The sequence below is a fragment of the Physeter macrocephalus genome, unplaced genomic scaffold (genome assembly GCF_002837175.3).
Source record: "Physeter macrocephalus isolate SW-GA unplaced genomic scaffold, ASM283717v5 random_1075, whole genome shotgun sequence".
NCBI lineage: Eukaryota > Metazoa > Chordata > Mammalia > Artiodactyla > Physeteridae > Physeter > Physeter macrocephalus.
In genome coordinates, this window is record NW_021146354.1 from 17,010 (window position 1) to 25,000 (window position 7,991).

Here is a 7,991-nt window from a genome sequence, read left to right on the forward strand (position 1 = left end):
TTTTGCGGTACACGGGCCTCTCACTGTTGCGGCCTCTCCCATTGCGGAGCACAGGCTCCGGACGCGCAGGCTCCGCGGCCATGGCTCACGGTCCCAGCCGCTCCGTGGCATGTGGGATCTTCCCGGACCGGGGCACGAACCCGCGTCCCCTGCATCGGCAGGCGGACTCTCAACCACTGCGCCACCAGGGAAGCCCAATATACTCTTGCTCCGATACAAATCGACTTACTATTTCATATATTTATATATTTTATCTCCAGCTGGGCTCTAAGCAACTTAAGACAGTTCTTGGGTTTCCTGCGCAAACCCCACTGAGATAGTGTTTTGCTTTTTTATTCAAATAGCAAGAATTTAGTAAATACTTAGTAAATTAAAGTTAATTAAATTATGTTCTGGTTGGTGTTGATCCTTGGGGTTATCTTATCTCTAATCAAGAGGCCTATTAAATTTCCTCAGTGTCAAGTCACTAAGTAAACTTACAAAGAACCATTCCGCCAAGAGATCAGAGTTATAGGAATTATTCATTTTCTTTCCTGGCATGTCAGGAGGGAATGGTGAGAGCTGGCAATTGGTCCCCACCGAGCAAATGTCTGGATGCCTCAGAGGCAGTAGACCCTGTTTATGTCTCAAACTGCTAATCAACTCGATCCTGTTATTACTTGAAAGAGAAAATAAAAGTTCCTGGGAAAACTAAAGATAGGCACCAATTACATCCTCTGAAAACATATTTAATTTTCCCTCACTCAAAATGCTTAAGGCTTTCTAAGCGCCTTCTTTTTTACTTCCTTCAGAGGTTTTCCTCTTAATAAGATGATTTTTACTGAAACTTTTTTTTTTCAGCTGCTCCGCGGCACGTGGGATCTTCCCGGACCGGGGCACGAACCCGTGTCCCCTGCATCGGCAGGCGGACGCGCAACCACTGCGCCACCGGGGAAGCCCGAAACGTTATTATTGACGTGTCCTTTCCATGGGGCGCAGGACCCCGCTTCCACCAGCTTTGGAGAGCCGCCCGTGCATGTCGTCTCAACTCTGCGTTCAGCGATGTCACCTTCGAGCTTGAAGTCAGCCATGGTGGGAATATTGCCACCATGAGAATCAGCAAACATTACAAAGTGGGACTGTTTTCCCCTGGGGAGCCCGTAAATGAACTGCTGCCAGAGCTCCGGGTGCCTGGGAATGACAGCTCTTGTCATCCTGAGTACAGACACTGGGTCTCAGCAGGAAATGTCAGGGTCACCTTCCCACTGCTGAGCAGCAGGTGCTAAGTTGGGGGACTGACAAAAGGGGGGCAAAATGAACGCAGGGCCGAGATGTGTGCTGCTGAGTCAGAGCCAGCTTATGGGCTGAAACACGGGTGAGGTAGAGCGTGCATGAGACAAGGCCGGAGACAAGTGGGGCGGAAGACACACGGCGTGTAGGAGAGATGCATCTTCTGGTTAGAAGGTTGCGGGAGAGTTTTAAGTCGAAGAAGGATATCTTGGATTTATGTTTGATAAAGATCCCTCAGGGCGTCTGGTCTGTGGAGAACAGCCTACACAGGTCAGGGAGGGAGGTGAAGGGTACCAAGGGTGGAAGCCTAGAGGCCAGTGAAGATGCCATCTGGGGCGGGGGCAAAGGGGGCGTGGCATGGCTTCTGACCTTTGCCCTGACACCTCCACCCCTGGGCTGACGCTCCCAGGAACCCTTACCCCCTGCCGCAGGGCAGGACCAGCTCAAGGTGCCCCACCTCCTCCCCCTGGGTTCCCCCATCCCCTGTCCCATCCACATCCACCTACCTGCTTTGGGCACCTGGAACACTACTTCCTGAAATTCGCCCGCCCCCTGCTGTGTGACCTTGGGTGGGCATTTAGCGTTTTCACCTGCATTTGTCTGATCTCCAGAACTTCCTGCGAGCCGAGGCTGGGACTCGTTCACTGTGTCTGGCTGAGCTCAGCCCGTGACGCTCCCGGCGGGCACCGCGCCGGCTCTCTTGGGGGTGTGTGTGTGGAAGACGGTTTCTGTCCTGGAGGAGCTCTAGTCAAAATCTGGGAACTGATCAAGTAGAAACGAGAGGTGATGCTAAGCCAATCTATGATGAGAAACGCAGGGAGGGAAATCAGGGAGGTCATTCGATAGAGTGGACAAGAAACACAAAGCACAATCTCCAACCTGCAGACTATATTCCTGGCCTAACGTGTGCAGTCAAAATTCTAAACGGAGCCAACGATTGGTCCTAAAGGAGATGGTATACTTCTGTAGTCATCTAAAACCGGGGTCCACAAACTCGACAAAGGCCCCGAGAGTAAATACGTTCAGCTTTGCAGGAGGTCCTGTCACAGCTGGTCAGCGCTGCTGTTGTAGGGCAACCACACCTCTAGACACCACACAAATCAACAGGTAGAGATGTGTTCCAATAAAACTTTATTTAAAGAGCTGGTTGGCCTTTGGGCTGTAGTTTCCTGACCCCTGACCGAAAAGATCAAAATTATATACTCCGGAAGTCGCAATGCCAAATCTCGAATCCAGGTCCAATATTTCCCCGCATGTCAATGATGCTTCTCTGATCAATTGTACAAAACAGGCATAAAGGTGCTGGTTAAATTTAGTTTTACGTGTACTTGTTTTGGTCCCTACTAGACAGTAAGCTTTGGTGGGTGAGGATTTTCATGCTCTCTAAAGCACGTACTTTTATACCCAGTAGACATACACTTATTCCTAGAATATATCAAAGATCCCAGTGGATGAGATAGATTAAATACAGAATTTTACTATAAGTGTATATGTGATCTCAACTTAAGGTGCTGAGTAAAAAAAAGAGTTTGCTTTCTTACATTTCTGAACTATTTTAAGAGAGAAATCAAGGGGCCTTTTTTTTTTTTTTCCTCTCTCCAAAGCTGTCTAGGACACAAAAAGGATTAGGCACCTCTAGAGGTACCACGTGGAATCACATCTAAAATATTCTGGGGAAAAAAAGCAAGGTGCAAAAAAATTTATGCTTTTATGTATTTTTTAAAAGGGAAGGGGATGGGAATATTTACGTGAGTGTATGCTCGAAACATTTCTAGAACGATATTCCAGAAAACGGTAAAAATAGCTGTTTCTGGGGAAGGAAAATGGGTAAACGGGATCATGGAAGGGAGGAAAAGTCACTTTACTCCCACTGAATTAAAAAAACCTCACCTATGTGTATCCTCTTTCAAAAGAATTAAAAATTAAGACAAATGAAAAAAACAACTAGGTTTCTAAGTCTGCAGCGATGCCGTGTTTCATATTGACGCCTTTCTCTGCAATTAAGCAGACTCCGGGCCCCGTTCAAACCTATTAATCTCACACACATATGAGTGCGTGTCAATCTGGTGAAATCAGAATAAGCTCTGTGGATGGAGGAAAAGTCAGTGTTAGTTTCTTAGTTGTGGTATTTTCTGCGGTTGTGTAAGATGTTACCACGGGCGGGGGGACACCCGGTGAAGGGTGTACAGGCCTCTCTTTACCTTCATGGCAACTTCCTCTGAATCTATAATTGTTCCTAAATAAAATGTTACAATGAAGCTATTGACGAGGAAAGGCCTTTGTGTAAAGAGACCTGGGTCCTAGCTCTGGTGCTGCTCCCACGCCATAACGGAGTGACCTTGCTTGTCTCTACCTAATTCCTCATCTGTAATTGGGGGTGCGGGACAGCCTTGTGGGGTGTGAGAAGTTACAGAGGGAATCCTGAGTGGTAGGCAGTGGAAAAGGCACTTCTGCCAGCTGCTCGCAGGGCCTGAAATGAACACAAAGACAATTAAAATATCCGAGTCTTAGCTCACCTTCCCTCTCGTCACCTCGAGGCCACAGGTGCTGGGGCAGCGTCTCCCAGTCCCTGTGGAGCGGGAAGAGGGGTCTCCCGGACACCCAGACACACGGACACACAAGCGGTTAGAGAGGGACAGAGGGGACTGGTGCTGCTAACGTGCCGTGTCTGGCCGAGGAGCCTGTGCAGGTGAGACCCACGTCCCCGGCTGGTTCTTTGGGTAAATGGGTCGCTAAACAAGCTCCCGCTGTATTCCGTTCACAGTGATCAGGGCTGCCAGTGGATGCAGGGCCATGACTTCGCCATCAGACATCCCGGGGCTCAGCTACAGGAGGCGCTCCGACCCCCACAATTCAAGTCCTTAGATCTCTTGTGATGTCATAGAACCTGGTCTTTGACCTTCTCAGCTTTCTCGGAGTCACGCTCTGCGTCTAAAAAAGCAGCTGAGATGTCTATACGTGTTTGCTTTTAGACCCGGTGATCAAGTGCATGAAACACACAGCTTCAACCCTTTGAAGCCCAAAGCATTAAAACCAAAACCCAACAAAAACAAAGTCCGTATGGTATTTAGAGCTGCCCCATAAAGAAATTACACTGCATGTTAACTAATATCTTTTATTGTCAGACTTTCTTGAGCCAACAAACAATGATTCCGCATGGCTGTCCATAGGGGTAAGGCAAATCTCCTTTCCCTTTGTGGGTAGACTTAGTTGGCCTAAGTCTTTACAACTTCTCTGTATAAAAATAGAAGTCCAAGACCAGATTATTTTTCTTCTGGTCATAAATGCCGATTTATTTACAGGGGCCTTGTTCAGACCACCATTATACACGTGGGATAAAATAGGTGTGTATTTTATTAAAACCTCAGCATTGAACGTCAGGGTCCTTTAAAGATCCACTCATGTGTTATGCTTTCCAGGAAGGTAGCGTCTTTCCCCCATATTCCAACATGGTTATGTTGCAATCTACCCAGAGTGATACGCGCTAACCTTCCAAGAGACATTTTTTTAACTTAGATCTCATAGAAACTAATGACTCCAAAATGCCTTCATACAGTTCTAAAAACAGCCTTGGAGCCAGCTGTTTAAGAGTGGTTTATAAATACAGTTATCTGTAGGCTGCATATCTGTTTATAATACAGCAGACACAGACTGCAGACTTCGCTACACGTGAAACAGAACTGGAGTCAAAATGTGGCTTTCGGAATACAGCAAAGACAGGAAACTCCAGGATTCCGGGCTGTTAGTAAAACCACCTTGTAAAGTAACGGCTGCCGACACTCACTCTGAACTATTAAAATACACAGACGTTAGGCCGTTGCATATCCTCTTTCCCTTTGCCTTCAGTGCTCACGGAGCAATGATGAAAGCGAGGGGTTTACGGACACATGCGTGCACGGGCAGGCGCATGCACCGAAAAGAGGAAACACAGAGAAAAAGTTAACGTGCGTCCATGAGGAAGGCTGCCAGCAGCACTCCAACTAAAATAGACCGTCCTCTTGTTCTCCCTCCGTCCCCCCTCCCCACTCCCTCACCTTCCCTCCCGGGGGAAATCAGGCTGGGAGGTTAGTGCAGAGCAGATGGATCAACGCCCCCCCTCCACCCGCCTCAAGCTTAGCACGTCTCCCCTGAAAGGGAGGGAAAGCATTTCTCTTCAGTAGCACAGTTAAGGTGGATTAGTGTCGGTTCCACAAGTTAAGGCACTTCTGGCTGCTTTGGTGGCAGCGTGGGTTTCCTTTCCTCTCTTTTTAAGGCATGTGTCATCTAAAAGAAGTAAAGCTTCGGAAACTGGGTCGACAGCTTGGGACACCGGTCACTGGAGTGGACGGGGCGAAAGGTCTCCCGGGACACCGCCCTCCGACGAGGGGCTTCCGGGAAGCCTGGGCAGCCTCGCCTTGGGCTGCAGGTGCGGGAGCCGGCTGGGGCCGAGGGGGCGGCACGTGGAGATGCTCAGTTCAGGTGGGCTCACGGCCACCTTCACCTGGCGCTGCCCTGGCTGCTCACGGAGCGCGAGGTGCTGTAGCGCTTCTTCACGATCATGCTGATGTAGGCTTTCATGAGCTTGGCCACGTCCACCACCTGCCGGGGGAGCAGAATCGGCCCACGGTCACAAGTTTCTGAGGGGCCAGGGGACCCGGGCTAACCACCAGACGTCCTCTGCCCGGCGCGGGCGGGCGGGGGCCCGTCCTCCCAGCAAAAGCCACCAGCCTGCCGTGCGAATCCACGGCGCAGGCTGTGTAGGCAGCCGAGTTAGAGCTGCTTCTCCCTGTTCCTCGTTGGGTAGAAGGGGGACTCGTGGCCTTTCCACGTACGACGTGTGCCACCTGGTGGTTGCCTGATGTAAAACTGTCAGATTTGGCACGACAAAAAGCCCCCCACCCGATGACACTACAGTGTGTGGGTAGGATCAGGGCTTGGACCACTGTCCCCACTGAAAATACAGGTACACGACAGAGCCCACAACCACAGCTTTCAAAGACTGCATCCCGTGGTGCTGGTCAAAACCTCGTGATGCAGCTGGAGACACAGAGCTGAGGCCCGAGGAGCTGGCAGAGGCTCGTGTGCCCGTTCGGCTCCCTGCCAGCTCTGAGAGGCCAGCAGTAGCTACTTCAGGGTGCGTTCACTGCCACCCCTCCTGACGGCTGGCCTGCGTCCCTGTGAAGGCATCCTCACTGGTTCCCATTTCCCTGATCTCTCTTCCCTTCCAATCCCACCCCACACTGTTTGTAAAAGCACTGTAGTTACACATCACACACAATCAGAGCCCGTGGCAGCTCCGCGCGGTTCACTGGCGTTGCGCAAACCCGGCGGCCTGGCGCCTGGGGCCCTCGAGTCAAAGCCCCACCTCTTTCCACCCTCCCGCACAGCACCTCCTCTCCATCACTGTACACCAACAGCCAAACGGGCAGCGTGCGATTCATGCCCATTTCCCACTTTTGCTTGTTGGCAGCTCCCTACGTGGAGACCTCGACAGGCTTCTTGTATTATCGTTGTTATTATCACTACATTTTACGCTTTGGAGCGGGATGGCATACGTATATAGAGGTGTTTCTCGTGAGCTAGAATTAGCTCTGTCCAGGACGCTCTGCCGTTCGCTCCGTCCTGCTCCGTGGACACTGCCCCCCCCCACGTCTCACAGCTGCGATCCACTGCCACCTCGTCTAGTAAGTTTCACAAGGCTTTATTGCCAAGCTATATATATATATTTGGACCTCTACATCACTTCCCTTTCTCCTCCTTTCCTACAAGGGTACAAGGGAACCAAATTTCTCTGTTGCACAGGTACACAAATATGGGGCTGTCAGATTTTGGCCTGTGAGAAACCTGCAGCTGGGGAGGCAGCACCATGCTGTATCTTCCTATATCTTAAAAGGGAAATAATCCAAACAAAATTACTTGGTCAAAGGCATCAGGAAACGGGGTGTTGTTTTCCTGTTTTGTCAAGGCCACGGATGAAAGATTTGCCTCTTACCTCACTGGTTTCAAAGAGCAGCTCCCTCTCATCTACGACGATCTTGTACGTGTTGGCCAGCGGGGCCCCGAAGGAGAGAATGTGCTCGTACTGGAAGACTTCCAACGGTCTCCCCTCCCCGCGCTTGTAGACAGACACGGCGTCTGCGCTGACGCCCAGCCAGAGGTCCTGGGGAAAGCCGCCTTCCTTGCACTGCGGGGCAAGAGTTAGTGTAAGAGATCATAAAAGTTAGAAACAGAACATAGAAACCACAAGAGAGGCTCTGAGTCCAGCACTCTGCAAAGAATGCTGAGTGCATTCAGTGTGTCCTTATGCTGGGGAAATTGAAATACAAGATATGAGAAACGGTGGCTCTTTGGCTCCCTTGATGGATTTCTGACCAGCTGATCCAATCCTGTGCATTTGGGGAATCCTACTTGGTAAATGCAACAGCTTGCTTGGACTGTCCACCTCTCAACATCATCACCCTCCTGGCCATCTGAATTAGCTACGCGGAGGTGGCCGGAGCCGTGGAACTTGACAATGGTTCCCCGGCGGATCAAGCAGCCCGAGCCAGGGCTACTCTCTTCTAGCTCTAGTTCTGCCTCCCCATCCTGCTCTGGACGATTATTCTTCAAATACAAAATCTCGGATCACAGAGGGAAATTCTCCCAATCTGTGCTGAGCAGTTTGCGCTCCTCTTGAAAAACACGTCTCGTGACGAGAAGCAGCCAATGACCTTTAGTGTGTATGGTGGTTGATCTCATTGGTT

General features: G+C 50.4%; 1 long non-coding RNA gene across 2 annotated transcripts in view; it reads right to left on the reverse strand.

Moving 5' to 3' along the window:
- Positions 1-7,919, reverse strand: part of LOC114485327 (uncharacterized) — an 11,749-nt gene extending 3,830 nt beyond the window's left edge. Inside the window, exons 1-3 of one of the 2 annotated variants that reach the window (XR_008616808.1) lie at positions 7,241-7,919; positions 3,786-5,847; positions 1,860-2,068 (exon numbers count right to left, since the gene is read on the reverse strand). This is a non-coding gene — a long non-coding RNA (uncharacterized lncRNA). Of the gene's footprint in view, positions 1-1,859; positions 5,848-7,240 lie in introns of both variants that reach the window. The other variant, XR_003678803.2, reaches the window with a different exon arrangement.
- Positions 7,920-7,991: the final 72 nt, after the last annotated feature.